Source organism: Pezoporus wallicus, unplaced genomic scaffold (assembly GCF_028554395.1).
Source record: "Pezoporus wallicus isolate ANWC-B61680 ecotype Strahan unplaced genomic scaffold, APGP_CSIRO_Pwel_v1 contig_5485, whole genome shotgun sequence".
NCBI lineage: Eukaryota > Metazoa > Chordata > Aves > Psittaciformes > Psittacidae > Pezoporus > Pezoporus wallicus.
The window spans coordinates 6,401,344-6,416,437 of record NW_026641550.1 but is presented as its reverse complement, the minus strand read 5'-3'; the positions used below and the strand labels follow the sequence as shown (position 1 = coordinate 6,416,437).

General features: G+C 42.9%; 1 protein-coding gene across 26 annotated transcripts in view; it reads left to right on the top strand.

The window, feature by feature from the left end:
• The window catches only part of ATXN1 (ataxin 1), a 223,584-nt gene that overhangs the window by 15,111 nt on the left and 193,379 nt on the right, over positions 1 to 15,094 (top strand). For 2 of the 26 annotated variants that reach the window (XM_057424418.1, XM_057424416.1), the window contains exon 3: positions 10,219 to 10,471. The exons of 23 other annotated variants lie outside the window; for them this stretch is intronic. The gene's annotated coding sequence lies outside the window, so the exon portion shown is untranslated. Of the gene's footprint in view, positions 1 to 1,074; positions 2,312 to 10,218; positions 10,472 to 15,094 lie in introns of those variants that run through there. One more of the 26 variants, XM_057424420.1, reaches the window with a different exon arrangement.

The following is a 15,094-nucleotide window of genomic DNA, read 5'->3' as shown; positions in this document are numbered from 1 at the left end:
GAAAGTGTTCAAGGCTGGGTTGGATGGGGCCTTGAGCAACCTGGTCTAGTGGAAGATGTCCCTGCCCATGGCAGGGGGTTGGAACTGGATGATCTTAAGGTCCTTTCCAACCCTAACCATTCCGTGATTCTGTGACTTTATGGACCAATCTAGAGTTTAAAATTACACTGTGTGTTTGTCTGGATAGTGCAGAAAGTATGTTATATTGTGGCTTAAAAATGCATGTGATACTACAATATTTGAAGGACCGAAGAAGAAGTAAAAGTCTGCATTTTGTTCCATATTTGCACAAGCTGGCAGAAGAACTCGGTCTTGGTGCTCGGGTTTCAACTGTGAGAATGATACAAGACAGCATGCATGCATCCTGCTGTTTGGTGGTCACCGCCAGTTTATTTTGGTTGCAGCTCAGCAGCAGATTCAGGGGGTATACAGTGTGTAGTGACAGAGTAAATTAAAGTAATTCCTGAGTGGAAGTGTGACATTTGTTACATGACACTACTATCCAGGTGTTATCTGTTAGAGTACAGCCAGGGAAGGCCCTAAAGAAAATTGAGGTAGGTAGAAGGTTTATAGTAAGCAGATGAAATACATAAAACAGCAGCAGTCAAGTACTCCTCTGTTGCCTAAGGAGTCGAACTTGTTGAATGTCACATTGGCTGTATGGAATGGAAGAAATGCAAACTAAGACACACTTCTGCTACGTGTGCAGCTCTGCTATGAAGCGCGTTCATCTGAGCTGTCAGCTGGCTGGCTGCAGTGTTTGGTGCTGTTCATATAGCTCAGCCAGAGTGCCTCTGTGAAACCAGTAGTGCTGCGCAGCTTGTGCTGCAGCAGCCAGGGGTTTTATGCTCCTTATCTAGTTCAGTGTGAGCTGTGCATGTTCTGTGTCGCACTGAGGCGCTTGGCCAAAGGCTCCGGTGGAGTAAGGGGTCAGGTGCCCACCTCCCTTACTTACTTAGATGATTTAAATGGAGCCTCGTGGGTGTAAATGTGGTGTGACAGAGCATGGGATCTGTCTCAGGGTCCCTGGGGTGTGTCGGGCCCTCTGGACTCAGAGATGTTGTTGGCAGGTCAGTGTTGCTGCTCAGACACTGCTTGTTTGGAGCTGAGTTTGGTAGGTACAGCAGTTGAGGATTTGCCTGGCTTCTCCTTCAGGTGAAGAGGGAATGAAAACTGTTCCTTGGTCAAGTGTCATCTGTCTTCTTTCCTTCTAGTGCTTCAGGAGGATGTATTGGTGAATTAGAATGACCTTTCTTTATATAGCCCAGGCAGTGCTTTGCCCTTTCATCCTTCTGTCACATTTTAACCTTTGCCAGGCTTTATTCTTTTACTGCTGGCCAATTAATTTTTCTTCTAACCCCCTTCTCTACCAAGATTCTCCCGTGCTCAGCAGTTCTTGCTGCTGCATAGCTGACCTACTTGTACAGCTCCCTTGCCGTGTTTGTTACCTGCACAATACTTTGATGGTGTGTTGGCCCTTTCTTCAGCTTTTTTTTTTTTGTGTGTGCTTCTATGTGTCTAAAATCTATTTCTGCTCAGAAGGTTTCAATACCTCAGTAATTTTCTGCAGAACTGCCAATTTGAATTTTGTTTCATCTACCTCCCTTCCTTCCTTGTTAGTCATAGCTGAATTCTGAGCTTTGCAGCCCCGATGATCTGCCTGGACAAGCCTTTTGCTCCGTACAGCCTTCTCCCTCTGTCCATGGGAAAACCCCCTTTATTTCTGCTCTGAAGCTTCACTGTGGGTGCGCATTTCCCTGGCTGAACGTTGGATTTTTCGGTCCCTGGCTTTCAGCTGCAGTGTCTCTTCAGCAGGCATCTTGCTTTTCAGGCCTGTCAGCTGGTCTCTAACAAATCAGTTGCGTGTGTTTGCTTGCATAATGTTACATGCTGGCGTTGTAAAACAAAAATAATTAAAATATAAGTCATTCAGTTGTTTTCTCTGTACCTGAGCATGAGCTGGGATCCACCCCCCTTGGGTCATTTGTTCATGAGATAATGGGGTCACTGTTACTTTATTATCATATCACGTGGTCTGCTGATCAAAGGATTCTTTTACTGTGTTAATAGCAGCACTTCGAACTGTTAATGTTAGTAAGTTTTAAAAATATAATACACTTTTCACATGTCCTACCAGTGGGACAAAAGTAACAGCTTGGGCAGTTTTCCTTGGACTTCCAGTCCTTCTCACACCTTGACTTTGCTCCAGTGGCAGAGGTCTGTGGTAACAGGTTGCAAAACTTTCAAGATAAACAAAAGAAAGAACGTTTGAAAAGCACTTCATTCAGAAAAAGAAAAGAAATTGAGCATGGTATGTGTTTTGAGTGAGGCTCTTCAGCAAGGGAAAAATTCCTGGACTGCTATGGAGAAGTACAGGAATGAAGTACGCACTGAATGAGTGAAGTTCACAGAAGGTGTGAAGTGGAAAAAATGTGGGGGTGTTTGGTTGGGGTTTTTTTTTTGTGTCTGTGTGTTATCATTGTGTTTTTGCCAAGAACTGACTATTGGAATGATAATGTGGTTATAGTAGATTACCAAAACTGCAAACAAACAAAAAAACAAAAGCAACCAAAAAACCAAACCAAAAAAACAAACCACAGCAATTTAATAAGTATTTTGGAGGTGATGTTTTCTCAAAAACCTTAGGTTTTTAACTGAATGAAAAAATTGTCAAAAAATAATGCTTTTATCTGAAAATTGATACCCCTTCTTGTTATAAGTAACACCAAAAAAGATACAAACTAAAGGATGTTAAAGGGAAATATACATGGATTTACTCATTGTATTTAACAATAGCTTGAGTATAGTTAGTTTCGCTTTTCCCTTATGTGGACAGTTTCCCAAGGTGAGAGAAGCATATGAAGAAAAACAACCACATGCTTATAAGGTTATACAAATCGGTGCAGGGAGCTTGGAGGTATGAGTTACTACTTTTACAATCCTCCATTAAAAACAAGACTAGATTCCGTATTGATGGAGTCCTTTTAAAGGCAGTGCCCTTTTAATCAGCAAACAGGTCCTCTGTGCATCAAATAATTAAAAATAGAGCAAAGTTTCTGAACAAGGCGTCTGGCAGAAGCGTCTGTACTTCCATCTGTGCATGATTAGCAGAATGTTTCATGATATTTAAATAGCACAAGCTTTGCTCTCTTTTTTATTATTTGTTGTGCTGAAGACCTGTTTGCTTGTTAAATGGTCTTTTTTGAATAGTTACTGGAAAGGAATCAGGAAAGTGTATGAAAGCAACTTGTACACACTGCAAATGCCAATTTGTCCCTTTTTTCAAGGAGACACTGCCCTTCTTTTTATTTTTTATTTTTTTATAGGAGTTTTACCACATCCTTCACTTGGTGTTTAGAATTTCTTATGGACTGGTTCGTTGCAGGGGGAGTTCAGCACGTATTGTGGTCACTGCCCATGGACTACGGTTTCCCTGATAACAGCTATTATTTTTATAACAGTGGAGTTCAGAGCATGTTACGCTGTGAGTATGCACCAGGGTTATTCGCAAAGTACGTGTGGCAGTTCAGATCTGCAGTTTCTGCTGGTGCGTGCGGGTGCCCGATGTCTAATCTGCAACACACACTGCTCTAAAGCCTTACCCTTTCAGAAGGGACGTAATCAGCCCAGCAACAGCTTTCCAAGTGGTTTTAAGGCCTGAAGCTGGAACTCCTCCTTGCTGGCAGTCATTCAACATCACGCTGCGTGCTCTTCCTCTCTGGCTAGCAAGAGGATGCTTTCCAGTTGTAGCCACTGATTTCACTTCATGCTAGTGAAGTTTTTGAGTGTGTGTTTTACAGAGACATGTACAAGTAGGTATGTGATGAAAAGAAACTGCTGTCTGGATGCAAAGTGCATTGCTGTAGCTGGCTGAGAGCAGTTTTCTTAAGTGCAAGTGCCTGGTTGTTTGGAGCCGGCAGGCTGGCAGGGAGCTGAGACACTGATGGGCTTAGAGGTCCTTTGTGGAGAGCCAGTATTCAGTCTTTGGACAATTTGTGTTCTTGGATGGGCATGAAAAATAAGAGCTTTTGTGGCATGTATAACTGGCGTTTACTCTGTAGCTGGGCTTTTTGGTTTTGTTATTTTTCTGTCATCTTGTGTTTTGAGAAAAGCTGTGACGTGTGAATGCTGACTGGGGTCATCTCTTAACTTCAGTTCAGGACTTCAGAAGAAATTGTGGTTATTACTGAGACCAAAGCTGTGCACCTGACAACATAAGTATATAAATTCTGCTTCTTCATACCTCAGATAACACCTCAGAGAAGCCTTGGCTTTGGAGAAAGAGCCTCCTGTGAGATGATAGCCTCCACGTAGGGTTCACCTCACCTAGCTAGTGGTGGTTACTGGTGTTTGTCATGTTTCTGGCCCAGATTCTGCAGAGTAATGTGCTCTGGGGCTTCAGAGCAAATTCTACTAAGCCGGGTTGTATTTTATGTGGGCAAGAGGTTGGAAAGTGGTAGGTCCATTTTGCAAATACCTGTCCATTGTTTGGTTCAGCTTCCAGATGCCTGGGGAGACCTGAAGATTAATGAGTAGATCTGGAGGAGTCCTGCAAGGGAAGGAACAATCATATTTTACTGTGAGAGGTCAGAGCAATATGTATGCCTGTTCCTTCAGCTACACACTGAACTAATGCGTGAAGCAGTTCCACTCACATTTTATTCATGTTGCTCCTAAAAATATAATTTTGGCCCCCTTAACAGCTGATTTCTGCAGAAAGAAGAATTACTTCTAGAACTGATACTTGATCAGTGTAGTTGGGTTGCCTTATATTAGCATGCCTTCAGGAGCAGGAAGGAGAAGGAAGACTTGGGCTCATTTTAGAAAGATGTATAAAGTTGCGTTGGTAGCTTGGTTAAACTAAGCCAAGTTTTATGTTTTGCTTCTAGTACTTATCCTCAGAATATACCATATCGGGTTTTTTTGGAACATCTTCAGCTTACGTTGTGAATGTGAATTAATTAACATTAGTATGACTTGCATATTGTCCAATGGAATTTGTTTTTCTGTATCTTCTGTCATGCTCAAGGTACTTCAAACACTTCAAAATAATGAGTTCAGCCATAGTAGTGCTGTGGCGCTGTAGAAAATCACAGCTGTCCTGGGTGCAACAGATCAAATTCAAGGATGGTTTCAGTGACTGCAGTGGGAAGAATACTGGTTGTGATGTTAGTGTTACCCCTGCTATTTTTTAAAAAGCATCTGTGACAGGCTTCTTATTTTGGCAGCTTGGATTTTGCTGTTTATTACTTCATTTATAACTCTCAGTGCAGTGTAAACAGAATGATGAAGAGTTGCAGGGCACATTATTCATAAGCTGTTGCTTAAACCTCACTGTTGCATTTCTAGCTCTAATTATTTCACATCATGACATACTACATGAAAAAGCTGGTAGCCCTTGATTTCTTGAAACAAAACCAAGTCTTCCTTTTATGTGACCCTGCAAAAGCACGTTGTAGCAAAGCAGGTAAACTGGATTTCAGCCTAAAATGGTAGGCTCCTGTTGATTTGTGTGAAAAATGAGGGTTCCATTAATTGTCTGCAGGGCTCCAGAGGAGAGGGGGTGCCTTGTATCACTCAAAAAGAATTCCCTTCAGCTGGCTAGAGAGAAGTATGGATAGCATCCAGCATTCAGACATCCCCAAGTACAAGGCTTATAATGGAAAAGTTGATGACCGGTCAGTATAGAGGTACTAGCAAGTATTTATATAACTCATAGCTGTTGACTACTGTAGACATGTTGCTTTAGGCCCTGTTCCCACTGGCATTCATCCTGTTTACTTTCAGAGGGTTAGGATCAGACCCCTGTGGCTCAAGGAGTGAAGTTAATTAAGACTGAAAGAAGCGTGCACATTCTGAAATCAGCCTCCAGTTTTGGGAGGGAGAACAGTGGAAATAACTGACCTGTACAGTGATACTGAAGTACTTCACGGCATGATACAGCCGTACACCGAAAAGAAAGCTTTCCTTGAGTTATTTGGGATATTTCATTTTGATATGTAACTTGTAGTGTTGTCTGTTAATGGAAGGCTTGATGTGGTTTTTCTGCGTTCCTCACAAAACTGTTCTTTGAGAAGGAGAAAAACATATCTATCTAATTAATAGGCACCTCTCTGTATCCAGCAGTAGGCATTAATTATTTCAAGTTTCTACTATTATATGAAAGCTTCTTCAAAACTGTCTCAGTTTGGTAGGAAGGAGTGGCAATTCGATGCATTCTCAGCTGTGCAGGTCTAATGTATGTTGCTTGTAAAGACACCTACATGTTATAAAAAAAATACCCCTTATAGCCAAGGATATGTAACCACAGTCTAGAGAATTACAAAAGAAAGAGACTCAACTAAGTACTGAAACAGGAAAAAAAAAGGCAAAAATGAAAGATTCTTCTTTTTAAGAGCAGTAAAGTTAAAAAAGGGAAAAAATACTATTCCATAAATATTAAAAAAAAAAAAGAAGAAAAAAAGAAAAGCTCAGTGCTACACTGTATGTTAAAGTTGCTATCAGTTAGGGAATGCATGTGGAATAAAAGTCTGAAATACTAAATACTATAAATTCAGTTGATATTCAGGTCTCCAGAAAAAGAAGAGATTTGTAGGTTTGCTGAAAACAACAAAAGCCAATTTGGGGGAAGGTATGAATACTGCTAGAAAAGCTGAACAATACATCTCTCTGTAAAATTGCATGTGACTGGTGTAAATGCTGTTATGTCACAGCTAGGGCTGCTGAAATTGCAAGAAGGTAGCAAAAATTTTCTGTTTAATATTTCACAGATAATAATTGTTCTGAATGCTTTAAATAGCGTAGGAAATGTAGTGTCACAAGCTTGACATTTGAATATTAATATTGATACTGAAACAGTCTCACCACAAAGGATGCCAGGACTGCAGAAGGAAGGACAGCATTTTGATCAGATAAAGACAAAAAAGTTTTAAAGCCCTTCAGATAGATTGAAAAAAAATCCTTATGAAAACCGGGGCAAAATTACATGTCAGGACTGGACATTTTATATCCAGTTTTGGGAATATCTCTATTCAGGTAAAGCTGGAAGCAAAGAGATGTTTTCCTGTTATTTCTGTCTTCCCTCCTTCTGCCATTTGCTATTTGATGAAGTTGGTCTCAAAAAGGTTAATAGGACAGGGCTACAAAGTGGTTTAGATTGACTTGTAAAAATACATGAATATATGTGGGCTCAAGAAAGGGCACTCGGGGATGTATTGTCTTTACTATCTGTACTCAGACTTGCTTTACATGTATTGTAAGTTCTGTAACATCAAGATTTGGCTACAGGTTGCTTTATTAAAGAGGCATTTCATAGAATCATAGAAGCATAGAATAGTTAGGGTTGGAAAGGACCTTAAGATCCTCTACTTCCTATGCCCCTGCCATGGGCAGGGACACCTCGCACTAAACCATGTCACCCAAGGCTCTGTCCAACCTGGCCTTGAACACCACCAGGGATGGAGCATTCACAACTTCCTTGGGCAACCCATTCCAGTGCCTCACCACCCTTACAGTAAAGAACTTCTTTCTTATATCCAGTCTAAACTTCCCCTGTTTAAGTTTTAACCCATTACCCCTTGTCTTATCTACAGTTCCTAATGAAGAGTCCCTCCCCAGCATCCCTATAGGCCCCCTTCAGATACTGGAAGGCTGCTATGAGGTCTCCACGCAGCCTTCTCTTCTCCAGGCTGAACAGCCCCAACTTTCTCAGCCTGTCTTCACATGGGAGGTGCTCCAGTCCCCTGATCATCCTCGTGGCCTCCTCTGGACTTGTTCCAACAGTTCCATGTCCCTTTTATGTTGAGGTCACCAGAACTGTACACAATACTCCCAAGTGAGGTCTCACAAGAGCAGAGTAGAGGGGCAGGATCACCTCCTTCAACCTGCTGGTCACGCTCCTTTTGATGCAGCCCAGGATACGGTTGGGTTTTTGGGCTGCGAGCACACACTGAAGCCAGTTTATGTTCATTTTCTCATCAACCAACTGCCCCAAGTCCTTCTCCACAGGGCTGCTCTGAATCTCTTCTCTGCCCAACCTGTAGCTGTGCCTGGGATTGCTCCAACCCAGGTGTAGGCCCTTGCACTTGGCATGGTTAAACCTCACGAGGTTGGCATCATCTCACAAGTGTGTCAAGGTCCCTCTGGGTGGCATTCCTTCCCTCCAGTGTATCAACCAAACCACACAGCTTGGTGTCATCGGCAAACTTGCTGAGGGCGCACTCAATCCCACTGTCCATCTCATTGACAAAGATGTTGAACAAGACTGATCCCAACACCGATCCCTGAGGGACACCACTCGTTACTGGTCTCCAGCTGGACATTGAGCCATTGACCACAACTCTTTGTGTGCGGCCATCCAGCCAGTTCTTTATCCACCGAGTGGTCCATCCATCAAATTGATGTCTCTCCAATTTAGAGACAAGGATGTCGTGTGGGACAGTGTCGAACGCTTTACACAAGTCCAGGTAGATGACATCAACTGCTCTACCCTTGTCCGTCAGTTCTGTAGCCCCATCATAGAAGGCCACCAAATTGGTCAGGCAGGATTTTCCCTTAGTGAAGCCATGCTGGCTGTCACCAAGCACCTTGTTGATTTTCATGTGCCTTAGCATGCCTTCCAGGAGAATCTGCTCCCAGATTTTGCCAGGCACAGAGGTGAGACTGACTGGTCTGTAATTCCCCAGGTCATCCATTTTCCCCTTCTTGAAAATGGGGGTTATATTTCCCTTTTCCCAGTCATCAGGAACTTCACCTGACTGCCATGATTTCTCAAATATGATGGACAGTGGGTTAGCAACTTCATTCGCCAGCTCCTTCAGGACTCGCAGATGGATTTCATCAGGTCCCATGGACTTGTGTACGTTCAGGTTCTTCGGATGGTCTTGAACCAGATCCTCTCCTACAGTGGGCCCAAGGTCTTCATTCTCACAGTCCCTGCGTCTGCCTTCCAAGACTTGGGTGGTGTGGTCACAGCCTTTGCCAGTGAAGACTGTGGCAAAGAAGTCATTCAGAACCTCAGCCTTCTCCAAATCCTGTGTAGCCAGCTCTCCTGATAGCTTCCAGAGAGGGCCCACATTGTCCCTAGTCTGTCTTTTATTTGCAGTGTACCTATAGAATCCCTCCCTGTTATCCTTAACATCCCTAGCCAAGTTTAATTCTAATTTAATTTCTTTTCTAAGCATGAAGTAGAGATGGCAATTTATTTTAACAGGCAGGCGTGCTCTCCCCACATCTTTGTGCAGATGAGTCTGTGCACAATCCCTTAATGTAAGTTCATTATGGCTTGACTGGTTCTTATAAAAATGCGTGGTGAGATCAGGAGAATACAGCACTTCACATGCAAATAGTAAGTTGCAGTCTACCTATGTGATGGAGCCCAAGGACCATTGCTTCTTTGCATTCGCAGTGTAACAAATTTCCCCCCAAAATCATGCAAAATAGAGACCAGTGAGAATCACTGGAGATACAAGCCAAGCCTATTTGAAGAACAGGAATATTTATGTTCTGTCACTCTGTGTAATGCAGGGTTGTTGTGGATGGTACCCTACTGTTGATAAATCTCTTGATAGCTTCTGGCAATTATGTTGTTATGTAGATGATTTGGTAAGTCACTTAGCTGCTGATAGTGCTGATAGGTGTATTGCTTTCCAAAATTCCTTATCACGGAGTGCGCAGAGCACATTTTTGGCATTATACTGCCAGCATGGGTTGTGCCAGTTTGATTCTAGCTGTTTAGCTGTGTGCAAGCTAGTTAAAGAAGTTTTCTTTCTTTGGGGGACAGGAAGGAAAAGTTTGTCAGCCTCCATTCTGAAAGTGTTTTGGTAGTTATGACTTCTTTTTCCCTTCAAAAATGTATCTTGTACTTTCTGGCTCTCTTATTTTCAGATGTGATTAATGGTAACTTCTGTCTTTAGAATGCAAATGCAGTTTTAGTGTACTTTTGCACTGTATAATACTCCTCTCTGCACAAACTGGTTACCAGACAAATTAAAGATAGCTATTTATTCAAAAACCAACCAAACAAAACCAAGTGAGTTTACCTTCTGAAATATTTATGTACTCATAGTTGTAGGTGCTGCAACATATTTGTGTCAAAGTGGCACCATTCTGCTTTGCCAAGCGTAGGCAGCTTCCTTTAGCTGTGTGTTACCCACTGTAGGTAGGAGGAGAAATTGCGCAGGTCGCTAGAACTGTTGAAATGCCTTTGTGTCTCAGCAGCGGTAACCTACGCAGAAACAACCCCTCTGAGGTATCTTTCGCAGGGGAATGTTGGAGAATCCCGAATCCCTGGCAGTCACCAGCATTCCTTTCCAAAGGGTGAAATAACAGCGCTTCTAGTAAGGAATGCAAAACCTTTCCTCCTGCCGCTGTGCATACACAAACCCAGTATGTGCATCCATGAACCCATTGATGACAGTGACGTTTTAGCTTGCTCAAATTGTTGAATTTTCACTAAGGAGACCTGGGCAATGTAGTGACACATGGAGATCTTGCTCCTCAAGGCTATGCTGTTTGTAAGGTGATTCACAGCATGTACAGAGTGGATGGAAAATGTCCTGGAAGCACTCCAGTTTGTTACTGTATTGAAGTCATTTTGCCCAGGCACAAATGCTGATGATCTGGGGAGCCTGTAGGGCTACAAAGAATGGAAGGTGAATCTCCCCCACCTTAGGTTAGGTTGTAACTACTAAATGACATTTTATTTTGTGACCAGCTATCCACATGACTATCCAGACCTGTCTTCTAAATAAAACCCAAGGAAATAAAGTCCTCGGGATGCTTTGGCCTGTTACGAGATGAGTTGCTGTTAGGTTTTATAGATCTATTTTACTGTCTGCTCCTAATGGCAAGATTTAGAAAAGCATCTTGATTTTGAACTGCTGCAAAATATAGCCCAAACTGGGAGTAATCATACTGAAACAGATTACTTTTTTTACATACTATACTTTCTCTATCTTTTTTTCAACTGTTTCCCAAAGTATCAGCTACATCTACTATCAGTGGTAGGATAATAGGTTAAATGAATCTTTTTTTCTTTCCTTTTTTTTTAATGCTCTATAACTGTATAGCTGCTCTTGGGCACACAAAAGTAAATTGTTAAGATAAAATTAATCTGATATAGTTCCTGAACCTGCTCCCTTGATGTTAGTGCAAATTAATGGTGGAATTAGGATCAGACCTTTAAAGAATAATAAAATCCCACTCATCTGCAACAGTAGTATCTTAGAGCTGATCAAGTTAAAAATATGAATGAAAAATTGTGACATATGCCTAATCCTCAAATAATTTTCATGGTGAATGGAATAATCTTCCATGAAGCTGTGAGTGGCCAACATGTTATTGTACATCAGGGCCCTATTAGTCGTAGTTTATTTACAGAGCATATGGTAACTGCTCTGAAGCATGCCATATAGAACATGCTTTTATCTTTGTATTATTGTTTAAAACTACAGTCTAATGTGTCACTGGGGATATATGTAGTCTTGGAAAAACTGTTTGTGCTGTGGTATTTGCTAGCAATGTGGTGTGTGGCCAGGATGTACACTAGGTATTCAAATGATGTATGCTGCAGAATTTGCAGAATTTGTGAATTTGCATTTTAAAATACTTGTCATTTCTGGAAATACCCCGAGGTGTAGCTGTCCACAACTTCCCTCCACTAAATAATTACATATATTTGCTTTCAAAGCTGAATCACTAAGCAGGTGGGGAGCTGGTTTCTGAGATAGTGATTTTAAACCTTACAGTCAGGACTGTGACCCAGAAAGTTGGGGGTATTTTTTAGCATTATTGCTGTGCTGTTCATTAATATGTGTGGAGTACCAAAGCCTGTAACTGAATGCTCTGCTTCCCCGAGTGCAGTTTATTGCCCTGCCTTTTAGAAAAATCAAGAGGCAGCTTGGAAGAGGTGCATACAAGACCAGAGAGCCTCATGTAAGTTCAATCCAGAGATGCTTCAGCTGGCATCACGTGGCCAAGGCAAAATAAGTTGCTTATGCCTCCAGTCACAGGGTGCCTAATTACATGTGAGCCCTTGGGAGTAGGGATTCAAATGCTGGGAGAGTAGACTGACATCTCTCCTTCCCAGGGTGGGGGGAACATTTCAGAGATGGCGGGTGAGTTATGGGAGTGCTAGGGGCCTTAACCTGAAACTGTGAAAGCTGGGGCTTTGCCTGGCTGTGTGCTGTTGGGGCAAACGTTTTAATTTTTCCTGTCTGCCCCTGCCTGCCTTTTGCTGTGGTGTTTCAGGAAGGCTGATTTGTAGTCACTGGATTTTTGTGTGATGAAGAGAAGTAAATAGAAATGGATTCATTATATCTATGCCTTAGCCCTGTAGGTATCCCACGAGCCCTTAACTAAGTCCGTTGCATTCTAGGCATTTGGCTTTACCAGGGTTGTCTCCTGCCCGCTCTCCACCCTACAGCAAACTGCATGGGAGAGAGATGCTGGTGGCATAGCCTCATGAGCCTTTCCTGAAGCCTCTGAGGTCAGGGAGGGCCCTGGGCTAGCTCCTGGCTTGAACCCCAGCACCCATGTCTCCCTGAACACCCATGGGTGCATGCTCAAGGCTGGCTACTTCCCCTGTCCTGCATGCCTTCCTGAATGCCAGCCCCGCAGTGTTCCCTGGAGCAGTGGCATGCGGATGTGCGGCAAGGTGCTCCCTGCTTGCCAGACCATGATGTGTCAGTGCTCCCGGAGCAGCAGCTGCTCCACAGTTTTCCTGCTTTTCCATGCTGCTGCAGGGTCAGGCTTCTCCTGAGAGCAGGTGCCTGATGCTGATGGTGCAGCTGGCGCATAGGTTAGAGGGATGAGGCATATGGGGGCTCCTTGCGAACTTGCACACCTGCGTGGTTTCAGAGTACCCAGAAAATATTAAGGCAATTTAATTGCTAAGCCTGGAGGTTTTTAAAATACACTCCAAATGCTGCATAATGTCTATAACCCCAATTTTCCTGTCCTTCAGGAGTATTGCTGCTTTGGGGTAGCTGGATACAACATTGTATAATGGATACAACAGTGTTGCACCATGCATGCCTAACTGCAGGAAAAATGCAACTTGCAGTCTTCCCTGGAGGTTGCATACTGCCAAGTGTGGCTGGTTAACACTGGTTAATTGGTTTGCAGTGTAAGGGTGGTTTTTAGTTTGTACTCTGTGGTGGCAGTAGTGACCAGAGGCTGTGGTCTGTGAGCCGGTTGACTGAGAGCCTGCCTCTGAAGAGCCGTGACTCAGGAAAGCTAGCTTGCTGTCAGCTGGCACCCCACTGCTCTGTGGAGGGCTTTGCTTTTACCAGGAAAACCTTAGGGAGCTTGCAAATGGGAAAAGATTGAAAGCCTACTCTGCCTTTCCAGGGGTGAAGTGAGATCATAAAATTATCATTTTGGTGCGCTGATGGTTTTGTGGATTATTAATTGTATTTTTTTCATTTTCACGTCATTCTCTTGCTTCTTTCCTGTCCACCTTTGTCTTTCTCTTTGAATATATGTGCAGTTTTTTGAGATCCAAAATTCTTTATTGATCTAATACAGTGTTGAAGTGGGATGACTTTGAAAACACTGCAGGGTAGCTTAGTGAATTCCTTTTAAATTAGTGTTTAACACACGACATCTTCTTTAAAGATCCCAAACATTCTGTGAGCAGTGTTGTGGTTATGGCTGTTTTCAGAGAACTTGAGAGTTTGCAGGAAAAATCATCCTAGGGGGTAAATATATTCTACTTGTTTTCACTACAAAAGGGAGTAAGCTGTTACTGTCAGTGTTTGTGGGAACACAGCTGTCCATCCATTCGTGAGACCTTGTGGTATATGATAATACTCCTATGGTCATTTTTTAGATACTGAAGCATGGAAGTGAAACTCCCTTGTTTCATTATGCAGCTATATGCAAATAATCCTTTTTTCTCCCTTTTTTTTGATGTTATTTCTGACAATTTTTGAGGCATTTCACAGCACCCCTGGTAGATTGGCCCAAAACAAGAGAAAGCAGTCCTGGAAGTTCAGCCTGGCTCATACCAGAGTGTGCTGCCTCACTTGCTTTGTTGCAAATTCACATCAACCCACTGGCATGATAATGTGGAACAAGCTGTGGAGTCATCTGCAACTTTGCTTAATCTTGAGCAGTCAGGCTGGCAAGAGAGTGGAAAATGCTCTTCAGCAGGAGGTTTGATGCTTAGGAAAGTCTTGAGATGGAGCACAGATTTGTGCCGCATATAGGAGTAAATTCTTGCTTGGATGGGGATGGCCTTGCTTCTGTCTCATGTGCATTGGTGCTGTTGTGCAGGGTGACAGAAGAGGAGCAGCAGGTCTTGCCCAATTTCAGTCCGTGTTCTCCTGGTGCTTTGGTGGGCCTTGCCCATGCATGGTGACAGGGATGTGCCCAGCAGGGTGTTTGCTCAGGCAGTGTCCTTCATGCTAGGATAGCTAGGAATCGTGGAGTCTTGCTGGAGTTCAAGTGAACTGTATAATTAGCATTATTTTAGTTTCCATTCGGTTCTAATAGTACCAGGAGGCCGTTTCTACTTTGCATAACTTACTAGAAAAGGTTTTTTTACTTTCCTACATGTACACGTTAAATAGAAGAACATGTGGTTCTCTCTGTCAGGCGACAGCATGCTCTCTGTTTTCCAGTGTCATGACCAGCAAGTGTGAAATCTGCATCAAAATGCTTTTCCCAAGCATCTTTTAGGCTGACTTGGGAGAAGTACTGCTGTGTGTTCTGGATGCTCATACCTGAGCTCAGGGCAGATGCCTGCTCTGGTCCCCACTTGTGTCAACAGACTTTTTCCTTTGAGTTTGTTAGTAGTTGAACTGGGGAAGTGATCTGAGAAATCTTCCAGTGTGAAGGATGTGAGGTAGGAATGGATGGGAGGAAGCCTAAGTGATATGAGGGAAGCAGCAGGCTAGAAAGAAGGTCCAATAAAATCAAATAACAAAACACACCCATAAAACTGCAGGACAAGTTTGAAAGAGTAGCTTGATGTTTACATGCTTGGCACAGCTTTCATTTCTAATTTGTCTTCCTTCCTTCAGGCATCCTGCTGCCAGAGAGGTGGTCTGTGTGCCTGCTCTCTGCAGCTGGAGAGTCCCTGGTCTAGTCA